The following is a 13,066-nucleotide window of genomic DNA, read 5'->3' on the forward strand; positions in this document are numbered from 1 at the left end:
CCCCGGCCCAGTGCTCCGCGCGCTTCCGACCCTACTGTAGTGTATACGGTAACTATAGGATCTGTGTTGACGTGTTCTTGTTGGACGAAAATATTCAGACTCGCAGGTAAATTATATTAAATTTCATTACTATGGTTTTGCTTTTTTTGAATTATTTAAATTTTGTATTTGTACCTATTTTTTATAATGTGTTTACTGTTTAAGAAACGTTTACTTATTTTTTTACTGAAAAGTTTTGCTATATTACTCACAATTTATGTAGTGTTTAAATTATTTTTATAACGTCGTTTTATGTGTTAATTTGTAGTTAGGTGACAGCTAATTATTTTGAACCTAAAAAACGAGTTGTTGAGTCAGGCAACGATTAATTAGAGGCTAAACAGGTTGCCTGATATGAAGGGTGCCTCTCTGAATCAATAGTTTAGTTAGAGTATTGACCATCAAAAAATATGCATACAATAGGCCGTCTAAAAATGTACAGTCTAAAAATGCGTATACTTCAACGATACGATATGTTAAATACGATAAAAATTTAAAGCTTTGTGAATAATATGCAAATAATCGAATACTCTTTAGCCAATAATGAGTACAGTACCGTCAATTTGAAAGATACTACTTCTCCCATTGGTTTTTAGCGTATTATTTGCTTTATTTCGTTTGTAAGCTATTATTTAAAATGTAGTATTAGATGTGACAAATCACCTGTCCAGAGAATTGATCTGATGTGATGATGTTAACTTAAATAAATAAATAAAATAAAAAAATAAATAAAAAATTCTCTTCACATTTTAATAGTAATGCTGGTATCACATTTTGCGAGCTCAAAGTTTACTGAAATCCGTTTTACTAACCAAATTAACATACTGTATCGTAAATTAAGTGCAATTGCCCGTGTACATGTAGTAATTATTGTATTGTTGGTAACAATTCATGACTAGTAGATATTACATGAGTAATAATTTGTTATCGACTGTTAGCAGTTTTCCCTTGCTTCACAACGGGATAAAGAAAAGGTTTACCTTGCCATTGATTATTTATAGAAACTCAATTGTACATCTCAAAGTCATACAATTCTCTTTTGTGTGATTCCATCAGACGTGTTGTGGAATAAATTTCTGTATCAACGTCAAGTTCAAAAGAATTATATTACTGCCATTAGACAGATTAATATTTCTTTACAACTTCAAACTTAAACTTGAAACTTTGAAAAACAGGGCAAAGCTAGACAAATAGCAAAACGGCGATGTGCCTACGACATATTTTAGTAGCTATTTTTGTGTGAATTGGGGTTTCGCGTGATGGCATAACATACAGCCAAGCCACAGCCAACTTACAGTAATTAATTATACTAGTGTAGATGATGGATTGATTGTTTATCGATACAAATTACTTTTCAAATCATTTTATGTATAACTTCCAAATTGTATATTGAACTACAATAAAAGCTGGTAATGTGAGATTGAATTACAAAGTTACAATTCACTTGAGGGTAGATAATCAGCTGTTTTGTTTAATTAAGCCATAACAATGGTTCTGTTATTGAGTGTATGAAAGCCCATTGTTGTACACCATCCTTGACTTTTATTGATAGAACTTAAAAACCCTATAGTTTTAGATCGAATACAGTTTTTATACAACACCCTAAAGCTGATTATAATTTGAACGGTGTTTTGAAATAATAGCGTGAACTTAGTAGTTTGTCGTGATTAAAATAGCTTATGCTAACAACGGCAAGAACATGTTTAAGTAGGCCTATGTTTTGATATGGTTTTGTCTTGGCTTCTTGATTAACTGCAAGAGACTTGTTTATTGAATAGCTACTACAATACTACTACAAAGCAATGAACGGCATTCTGTTGGTCAGAGTTATGTGATTACCTGCTAGGCTATCCATTCAAACGGATTTGTCATTGAATGGAATGCCTAACAGCAGGTATTAATAGTATATTTCTCCACTAGGGTGTAAAGTGGCTCTTTGCGACCCAAGCCCAAGTTTACCGACCGATGTAAAACGTCGGAAAATCAGCGAGGGTTGAAAAGACTAGTTTGCCCGTGTAATTGTCATATTGCAATTGCAACGTTATTTATCAAACTTAGTTATAAAATGAAAATATTTTGTATGTAAAGATAACCTTTCAAAACGACTTCTGACATGGTTTCAATGTTGCTAATGCAAACAAACAGCTGTTTAGTAAGTGATTCAATAGTTTAGTGAGTCTATTGTGATTGTGTTAGTGTACATTATGCTATCGGTATGTCGAACTAATGACTAGAATGCAAAGATAAGCGACAACCAGTTAAATCAATCGACACATAATTTCGATAAATGTGATTGCTTACAATCGAAGTTTGCAACTGAGTTTACAACAGCTGACTTTTACTCCCTAGGGGGGGAGTAATAAGGTACCTTAAAGGCTTTATAGTCTACTATAAAGCCTTTTTACTCCCACGAGCGTTTGCTAATATAGAACCGCAACGTATGTATTAAATCTACTGCTTTTGCTGCAGTAGTAACCTTTTTGATATTATTTAGCAATCCAGTAGCTAACATCTTCAATTAAACACTAACTAAATAAAAACAAACTTACTAACATAAACATAATCTTTCCACTGCAAAAAAAATAGGTCAACAAAAATATAAGATCTAAGACAAAATAATTTCTAAGACATGTTAGTAGGTATGAGGATAAAGAATCCTTATAAGCCAATAGAAAGTAAAGTAGTAGCCCTTGGTTACAAGATTTCAAACTAGAATCATTGACGTCAGCCGTTAGTTCTGCTAACCTCAATTCTGTAATAGGAGTTTGCGAAATACACACAAGAATCTGAAACTAAACTGTCGAATATTACTTAATACTGCACAAATATATGACACGAATTTTATCAAATATCTTCATTCAAGCTAAAAAAATGGCTTTAAAGAAATTTAAAAAATATATAAACAGCTTAATAACCCTAGTTTTTTTTCATCAAGTGACTTGAAAATACAGTTTTGTCATAAACTAAAATGGAATTTTATGTACAACGTCTAAAAAGTTACATCAGTTAATATTTTTGTATATTGTATTTTATGGGGCATGACTTGTCCTTTTTGTCTTAGCTATTTCTTAATATCACAAGCCAATTAATGTATGCCTTTTGGATCAAATTACTTTGATACATCTAAATCAATTTTCCCAATCAATCAAATCAATTTGATCAATTTTCGGCCAATTTTCACCGAGAGAATAATTGATTAAAACGCCACACTTCAATCTCTAATGGCTAGTTTGTAGCCTTTTTAGAACAATAGTAAAATGAGGGATCTGAATCAATTGTTGTCACAAAACTATGAGTTGAATGTTTGTATAATTTCTCCGTACTTATATTCAAAGGTATTTTGATAAACCATGCACTTTTAGTTTAAATATAACCTGTGGTTAGAAGGCCGAACCTTCTACAATAATCTCACAAGACATGTTCTTCTTTCACTAACCTCGGATTGGATTACTAAGGGTTGTTTACTTCATCCCTCACTCTCAGACTCTGTATTTAATAATGTTTTAAAATACTCCTTGACAGCGTAGACATATTACATATATCTAAATATGGATGGACTATTCTTACATTTGAAAAATTATGTATATAACATAACATTCTAGCGAAAATGAGTCCGAGGTACAACTAAAATGCTTCTTGTCCACAGCATGAATGTCAGTCAAGTTCAAGTTCAACGAGGAAAAATTGTTTTGTTGGAGCTCAGTATTTTAGTTTGGTAGTTGTGCTTCAAACTATGGGTTGGTTTACTTTTATAACCGTTTGTCGTGAGTTATATATTGTTCAGTACAAATTAAGAAAAGCTACGTATTAAGACTTTGTGCGCTTTCCAGTTCCATTTTACTTCATAGACGTAAGATCATAATATTTCTGGGTTTTCCTCTCAAGTACTTTGATACTGGATAAATAATATTCTTTGTAACAATTTTTCGTATACTTTTTGCCACTTATGACTATGAGGGACGTGAAAGAGGTGCACAGTGTTAAATTTGTTCTTAACATGTAACCAAAGATATAGGAAGGACAAGATGTATTTAAGCCTTTTAACGAGTTAGGGAGACTATAGAAAGAATAAGATTCCTTTCTAGCTTGTTTTCACCGTTTGCAGGCCATAGAGTTCAACGTAGTCTATGTTGCCCCACGGTTAGCATTATCCGCCCCAGGTTTGCTCTCGTCGGCACCCGATAATGATACAGAAGAGCTGGTACACGGGCGGAGAAAGTCACGATTTTCCGCCCACAACGCCCGGCCCGGGGCGTAACTCCTGCGGCGGTGACCTTAGCCTTGGGAAGACCTTAACCTCTGTCAGTGTGTGGCTGAAAAGTGAGCTATGGTTGTAGTATTGAAGTGACCGTGCTTTTGAATGTCCTCAATGCGTGTCGAGCCACAGAGAACAACACACACTGGAATCATGGCAGGGTTGTCATGTGATCATGTATTTGTGTGTTACGAATGTTCTGTGTTATGTCGTGTGTTACGAATAACTTTGATCATAAATTGCTCTTTATTTCACGAGACTGCAGTAATCTTTGCCGCTGGGGACCGAGCTGTAGTGGCAGAGTGCGTAGTATCGGTCCTGGGATAAAATGCAATCAACCACCAATTTTATTTTTATTTTCGAATTTTGTTTTGTGAAAATGCCACGTCCCTCTAGTCGTCTCCAAGATCAGGCCAGATCCTAGCGTTGTGAAGTAAAGAAAAAATAGTAAATGGTCAATAATATAGGACCCTATAGCCTGTAATTGTTTCAGTACAATAGTCCGAATAGAATTTTTTTGTCCTAGGACGCTAGGCTCGAGCCTGGGATTGTTTTTCACATTATACTTCAGGCTAGACCTAGGGGTTGCGGCATTATCACTTAGATAAAATCCATTGGTAATTTGGCGGGATTTGAACCCGGGACCTCTAGTATTGAAGTCCCACGATCTAACCTCTAGACCAGCTCGCTCCCCCCGAATAGAATATTCAGTAGGATGTAATTAAAATAGCCATTCGGTAGTCCTGTCGCTGTGAGGTTAGCAAAATAATTTGGCGATTGGAATGTTTAAATCCCATTATTTAGAATTGTTATTGAACGAATGTCAAAGGCTTCAAGAAAATGGTCAGACTCTAGGTATTGCAGCTTAAATGTTCGAACCTAAATCGAGAATATCACTAGTGAGATTCTTTGACTTGAGCTTTGTTGCCGGCCAAGGTTAGATTGTTCTAGTATCATTAATTAACAAGTCAATAGACAAAGAGATCTAAATCTAAATGATTAGATATCTAAATGGATTAGAATTGAATTATAATTTTTGAAAGTTTTTCATATAGGAATGATCCGTTCCGGAACTCTTCTAATCATGAGGTGGTTTTATGATAACTTCCGTGCTGATCCTCCCGATTTTAATTCTTTTGATTTGTTATCACTTATTAAATGACAATTACTTTACAGTAATCCATAAAGTTTCCATGATAAAAACGAGTGCTAATCGATGTCTTCCTATAAATAGTTCAGTCGTCATTGTACATTGCAAATGGAGATATACAATCAACTGTTCAATCAATAGTTACTCATGCTCAAAGTCTAATCGTTCAGTGTTTAAAGAGTGATGGTAATGAGCATAACTATCAAAACTGCTAAGGACCTCGAACAAGCAAACTTTGAACTTACTTAATGATTCACAGATCGGTTTTGTATGAATTATTCGAGGCTTTTCGATGAATCTCGTCCAACAGAACTTTACTCTCATTAAAGAAATGGTCATCAGTCGGTTTGGAGATGTAACGTTAAACTTTCCACTTTCCGGAAATATTTCCTCATAGACAATTCTTTTCGTTTTTCATGTTTGGAACTGGCATGGACTGAAGACGATTTCAAACTGTGGATCCAATCACTGTTTTGTCATTTTGAAACTTCAATTGTTTCCCTTTATGTTTGTGATTTCTTCCTAAATAAAGAAATTGTGTGTTTACCGTTACTCCATAAGTTGCTGTGTTTTATGGCCTATATTTCCTCCAACCGTGTGTTGACCTCAACAAGGAAGCAGGCCAAGTTGCCTTGTCACCCAAGTCTGACCACTGACCACCTGACCGGTCTAACCTCACATTCCTGGACCAACAGTTAGGATAATTGTAGGTTCTAGGTCCGCTACGTCCAGCGGCTTCGGCGCCGGTCAATAATTTCCTTAGATGAAAAAATACCCACACGAACAACTCGTCGAAGGAAGGCAGGACAGAAAACGTCATTACAGAATTGGTGTTTCGGCAATCCGTTTAGTGGATTTTTTCTATTTTGTTAAGAATGATTTTATTAGGAGACTAGCTGACCCGGCGAACTTCGTATCGCCTAAGTTATAGGTTTCCCCTAAGACAGACCGATGGAAAGAAAGTACCGTTACGTTTAATTTTCAAGATGATCTCGTTCGCATCGCTCAATCACGTCCTGGTTGAAGTTCGTTCGCTCCGCTCACTCACCTTTGGGTTGGAGCTCGTTCGCTACGCTCACTCACCTTTAGGTTGGAGCTCGTTCGCTGCGCTCACTTGCCTTCAGGTTAGCTCGTTCGCTACGCTCACTCGCCTCCAGGTTGAAGTTCGTTCGCTACGCTCACTCACCTTTTGGTTGCAAATTAGCTGTTGTCATAAATGTAAAAGAAATAATAGTGCTGCACCCTGTTGGTAATCCTTGTAACTTTAATGCTATTGAACATCATAGAACAGAACCAACTTGTTTAATTGAAACAGCTGTTAAGATTCATTAATTCCATTTCTCATAAGGTTAACATGGGAAACTCCAGAGCCACTGGGGCGGAGCCCTTTTAAGAATTTCGAAACGGGAAATAGTTTACGTCCGATTCGCATACCTACAGAATTTACACACCAAATTTCATAACGATCGGTGAAGTCGTTCCGGAGGAGTTTGCAGACAAACACTGTGACACGAGAATTTTATATATTAGAGATAACGTGTATAGGAGAATTGTATTTCAGGTGTCTGGTCGAACTAGGAATTGTCATAGAAACCTTTCCAAACATTCAAGAAGGTACACAGTAGTTGATAATATGTGCACTAATCAAATTTTTCAACATATTTTTTTTTGAATATAGTTAATTTGGTTTACTGTATTTTTTATTTTACAATGAATTTTACTTAGTGAAAGGGTTTATGTAAAGTACGTAACATATTTTGACACTGCATAGCCTCACATGAGCTAGATCGCAAACAACTTATTGTTGATGCTATCTTGTTTTGATAGGTATGTATAAACAACTTAATTTACGAAGAAATATAGTTCTACTGGTATGGTTAATTTTAAACTGGGCTTTAAAACAGAGTATGTGCGTTGCTCTTCTTAATTTAAATCTTAAGGTATGCCAGTTCGGTCCAGAGAGGGTTTCATTTTGTACAATAGTATGTATTAATTTTCCTGGGAGAATAAAATACAGTAAACTACTCGACTTCTTCTACTAAAGTTGTTCCGTTAACAAATCATTGGAATCCGTTAAGAAACCGTCCCTAATTTTGTCATAAATCCAAATGATTCATTGACTGTGACTCAATGAATGAAGAATTGGATCAAGCCATTCACGTTCAGTTTAATATAGTTCTATTTTGCCCTTTCTGCGGGAATAACTATGCGCATTTTTACTTAAGAAATACCCGTTAAGAGTTGTATCTAGTTCACACTAGAAATGACTCTCAATAGGTTTATGGTCCATAAAGGACGGGAACGGCTCTTTGGAAGTACCCGAGCTATGTTCAAACCAGGTTACTTCCCCAGAAGTGAAACGGTGGAAGTTTCCAGACTATAAAAATTCAGCATTACATAATGATGGTATTGTTTGCCAAAAGCTTCACTATTGAATGCATAACGTTACGATGGTTTTCTCGGCCGTTTCTCACTTGATGGTTGACGTTTGCGTACGTTGTTAAGGCCCTGTACACATGAGGGCGGCAGCCGCCGCGGTTGCTATTTTGCGGGAACCGCGGCGGTTGAAAGTACAAAGGAGCAAATGGGACCGTTCACATGCAACCGCCCACTTCCAGTCAACCGCAACTAACCGTGGCGGTCGTAGATTTCCCTTCGACCGCCGCGGCTGCCGTGCGGTTGGAGTTACTTGAGTTGGCATGAGAGCGTACACATGAGGGCGGTAGCCGCCGCGGTTGACTGCAGTTTCTACTATAGGATCACAGACATCTGCGCGCTTGCCCTGTGGACATCGCTCTCTGTGTTGGTGAAGTGTGTAGCTGTGGCTGGAGTTGATGTAGTGCTCGTAGTGTAAGTTTAAATGACCATGCGTGCTGCTGTGGAACCAGAAAACTTTGACACTGATCTGTTCATTACAGAAGTACAAAAAGAAGATACGTTTAGGACATAAACTAAAAAAGATTGCGTAGCAAGAGTTAGTTGAGTTTTTTGCTGAAAAGAATTGTCAAGCGTTATGCGTTTAAAAGAAAAATAATTGGGTAAATACAGTACTGGCTGTCAAGTGACGGTCAATTAACACCGCAACCGCAGCGTAACCGCGGCTCCAACCGCTACCATGTGTACGGTCCTAGGCGGCTGCCGCCTTCATGTGTACAGGGCCTAAGTCTTGACGAGTTCAGGCGTTTCACATCTGACGTCATCGCGTTTGCTTGTAATTGTTAGTACTGTCAACGAGCTATTCTCGAAACGCATAAAAGTCTGATATGGGATTTTTTGAGACAAACAAGTATAACAAGACAAACTCATCCGTCGATTCTTGATCTTCGGGTAGTGACCACATCATTGAACTGGGTACCTACACTATTAGTTGGAGTTTCAGATAATCAGATGCGTAGCAGGAATTCATCTTCAAGACATCCAAAAGTCAACTATCGGTTATGCTTATTAAAAATAACTTCACCAAAGTAAACACCTAAAACGTGTAGAATTTTGGTTAGGTTACGACATTCGTGCTGTGACATCATTTCGTTTGAGAAAAGACTTCTGACTGAGAGATAATTTCATAAACCGCGGATAATGAGCCTAAAGAGGTGTGATTGCAGAGGGAAATACTCTCTCACCATGGGTCCGAGTCTCTAAGGATTTTGGTTCCTCGTAATTGTTTCACAGTGGTAATCATAATCTACTTCCTAGTGTTTGTATGACGTTGCCAAAACACCATCGTAATATCCTGACACGTTACACGTTGTTGCAGGTTGACGTCTGACTTCCCCTCTCACTCTCGCACCTGACTGACCGGTAAGTCTCTCTCACTCTTTCTCTTGTTGATCTCTTCCGCCCTAGTGAAGACCAGTCGGTGTCCGCATTTCCCTCCACTTCCAGCTTGCAGCTTCGCTTTCGATCCATGCCAGGGAACTGTTGATTTCCGATGTCCTAGAAAAAGAAGTGGCTCAAGGACAGACCCTTGTGGCATTGCTGCCTGATACCCCTATGTTTTTATTCAAAAACAAATCGGAAAAGGGGTAAAGGGACATGGACAGTTTTCAGATCTTATTTAATGAGCGTTTTAGATTCATACAGAAATTCCAATAACACCTCCATAACAACATGTTCTTTTAATATGGCAGGACTCTACTCTTGACGTTTTAGTTTTTTTCGTCAAATAAAATCATTTCATTTTAGCCTAATGTTCAAATACTGTATCTTGATGGAATTAAAAGTTGCAAAGTTGGTTGGAGAGCTCGCTTGGTAATCAAAGCCTTCTTTGACAAAGCGAAACTAGGCCCAGCTGTCCTTGGGTTTGTGATCCTGACCAAAGAATCCGCTTGTAAAGACGATCTGTTTCATTGCAGCCGTATTACATCTCCAAATCTTCCACTACATTCGTTCTACACTCATCTACCATTATTTGTTTTCTTCATTCTCTTTGGTAATCTCAGTAATTCAACTAATTGATTTGCGCATTCTAATTAATGATTAAGCTGAATATCCAATCAATTATAACACGTGCAAACCAACCTATAACCCTTCGTCTATCAAGGACTGAAGTTTCACCAATGATAATTGCGATACGGCGTAATTTATGCAATAAGCTGTTTATAAGCTCCACACGTCTTCGTCGCCTAGCAGGACTGTATGAGTGATCGTGATGAAACTTTGATGGCATGCCGAACAAAGTGTCATGAAGCCAACACACTCGTCGGAGGCCAAGATAATAAAGGATTTGAACCTCACTACTCGATGTTATAAAACATTAATAACCTGAGGCAAACTTCCTACCACATGAGTATCGCCTTGTAACTAATACGTCTGTTTTTGCGTAGTTCATTGAAGGCGGTCGGTCAGATGATCGTTGTGGATGGGTAACCTTTCAAACCGCAGGAAGTGAAATAAATATGTCCCCGCATAGGCTTACTAAGCACAATAATAATGGAAGAAACTTGAAATTTTATACTATCCATACGCCTATAAACATATTTTGAAACTACGGTTGAGTTAGTCTACTTTGAACACTTAAGACATCTCATATCAAGGAGTTCATAGTCAAGCCTCATATTCTTAATCTTTGGAGCTAAAGCGTTCCTAACATCAGTAGATCTATATGGATGTATATGGGCCTTTGAGGAATGCTCAGATGTTCTGAGTTGTAACCGAAAGAATTGTATCCGTGTGTTTGTAGTAGTTTTTGTTTTTTCAATCCGATAAATGCTGTCAGACGTCTTACCAGCCATAGCTCTGGCTATGCCTTGTCTACAAGGCAAGAGGATTAGCACTGGAACGAGCTTTTTCCCTCTCTAGGGTCACACGTTGCAATTTTGTCCTAGTTTTCCTTGAACCTGCTGACAACCCAGCGGCCTCTGTAGGAATGATAGCATCTCTCTTCACTCTCAACATCTTCCTAGTGTTTGCAGACCGGAAGTTCCCCAATTACTCCGACCACGCCGGATAAGGCGGTAACTTTCCTCCGCCAAGTGGAGTCGCGGACCGATTGCCAACTGGTTCTGCTGCGTTCCTAAAACATGAAACCGGTTGGTGCCGACTTGACCCAAAACAAGCGATTTCGAAATCGTATTTGTTGGATGCAGTCGGACGTCTTATTGTATTGGGCAATGGCAGGAGGAGTCATCGACTTTGGCACCTGACCTTCCAGGGTCATATGCCTTAACTTTTGTGAATTTCCATCAATGTACTATAAATTACTATAAATTTGTTATTCTGATGGCAAAAGATATACTCACAGGGGTTGATCACACCACACTTGGTAATAAAATGGCGTCCAACCCAAAAACTTGAAATTGGAAACGTATCTTCATTGGCGTTGTTGTGTACTATGATGACATTTGATATCTTCACGAATAAGTCTTTAACGAATATGATCATTCCAAACTGTTCCTTCCAGATTGTAATTTTCGTACCCAAGTCTCATTGTGGGGAAGGAGTCAATAGATATATTATTGGTTGAAAAAATAGAATTGGCTTTATTGTTGTTTCAAATTACTTGATTTTTGGTTGATTAAGTAACGTTGTTTCTTGACCTGTTTTAGAAAGTTTGGACAAGAAGTAAGGTGTGTTGCCGTTCAAACTAATCCCACATGTGCCTTGATTTTTTTTTTAAAATTTGAACAGGCTGGCACATGAAACTATAGACTAACCAACGCGTATGTTTTTATCTATGATTGAACTCTAGTATATCTTACGGAAAATGTTATTAAATATAATCAGAAATATAGATGGTATGATTAGATGGTATAGCTGAGTTAAAATATAGTAAACAAATTTAAGGTTGATTTTACTTATACTACAGTGCGATCATGCTTGGTTACACAACCTAAAACTGTTACGTACTCAAGTCCCTAGATCGAAATCATATAACATCAAAGTGTGTCCTTCGTAAGGATACGTGTCGTGGCCCGGCAAGTATAAGTACTACAACGAGTGATTGTACTTCTGGTATTCTTGGACCTAATGTAGTCATGAGTACGTAACAGGCACTGCAACTACACAGAAACGTTTGACTTAAAATTTACATAACTAGATGCTTTTATTCAAAGGGTTATTAAGTTTAAAACACAGGTATGTTACGACAACATGGGGCAATACAAATTGTCCAACGCTCAATTGTCATTTACCTGCGTTCCTGCGTTGTCAAAAGATGACAGAGGAGTGTCTAAGGATATTTATGTTCTACAATTAAGTAATCACGTTTATTTTTATCACGAGAGCATCGTCCTGACACGTGAATGTCCTGAGTCCTTCGAGGACGACGGACGACAAACTCTTGTGTAAACAACTCTGGACTTGTTATCCTCAGCTCGAGGCCGCTCCAAGGATCTCCTGTGTTGCCGTCGTTCAACTGAAAAAAAATCAACAATATACAATAATTAAGGGTAGGAAAATAATTCTCGGAGAGCGAAGTCAGCTAGTATTGGAATAGTCAATAGGTGTACAGAGAAAATGCGCTTGTCGGGGTTTTAAATCATTTTACGTCGAGACAAAAACCCTGAGCTATTGTTTTGACATGGTTTATCGACAGGTCAAAGTCCTTTGGAGCAAAATCTGTATAAATGATTATTTAAATGAGAGTCTATTTACTAATCAAGTCAGAATGTATCCTTGGTTTATAAAACGGGATTTAAGCTCTAGCGATGAAATCTATACTAAACGACAAATCTAAATACAGTACACTTAATGAAACGGCAATTTACGACGGAGGTTATCATGGTGTAGATCCATCCACGAATACTAGAACAGAAACGCTATGGATCATGAGCATAAAAAATTACGTCACTGGTGCGAAAGTAAAAAGGTTTTATTAATATTTAAATTGAACTTTCAACAAATTTCCAAATCATCTGTTACGGCTATTATAGACATTCAGGCCAGGTCATTTATTCATGGTTATGATCCATACAGTTTCTGTGGATTCGAACATTCATAAACAAACCCCGGTTTTTTGTATACAAACCATGATACTATAACTGCTTAACTTTCACTCGTATGTTTAAAATTCACTAACGAATGGTTTCTAGTAAAAGTTGTCCTTTAGAGAATGTTGTCTTTTTGAGAAAGATAATGGTCTTAGATCCTAATTGTGGATTTTAACTGATCCACAAACTGTTCAA

The 13,066-nt window shown here is 37.4% G+C and overlaps 1 protein-coding gene across 1 annotated transcript in view; it reads left to right on the forward strand.

The window, feature by feature from the left end:
• Positions 1 to 18: 18 nt before the first annotated feature.
• Positions 19 to 13,066, forward strand: part of LOC129003134 (patched domain-containing protein 3-like) — a 69,830-nt gene continuing 56,782 nt past the window's right edge. The window contains exons 1-2 of the mRNA XM_054431377.1: positions 19 to 106; positions 9,199 to 9,242. The gene's annotated coding sequence lies outside the window, so the exon portion shown is untranslated. The remainder of the gene's footprint in view (positions 107 to 9,198; positions 9,243 to 13,066) is intronic.

This window comes from Macrosteles quadrilineatus, unplaced genomic scaffold (genome assembly GCF_028750875.1).
Source record: "Macrosteles quadrilineatus isolate MER2022 unplaced genomic scaffold, UCM_ALF_1.0 Scaffold_9__3_contigs__length_116548681, whole genome shotgun sequence".
In the NCBI taxonomy this organism is placed as follows: Eukaryota; Metazoa; Arthropoda; class Insecta; order Hemiptera; family Cicadellidae; genus Macrosteles; species Macrosteles quadrilineatus.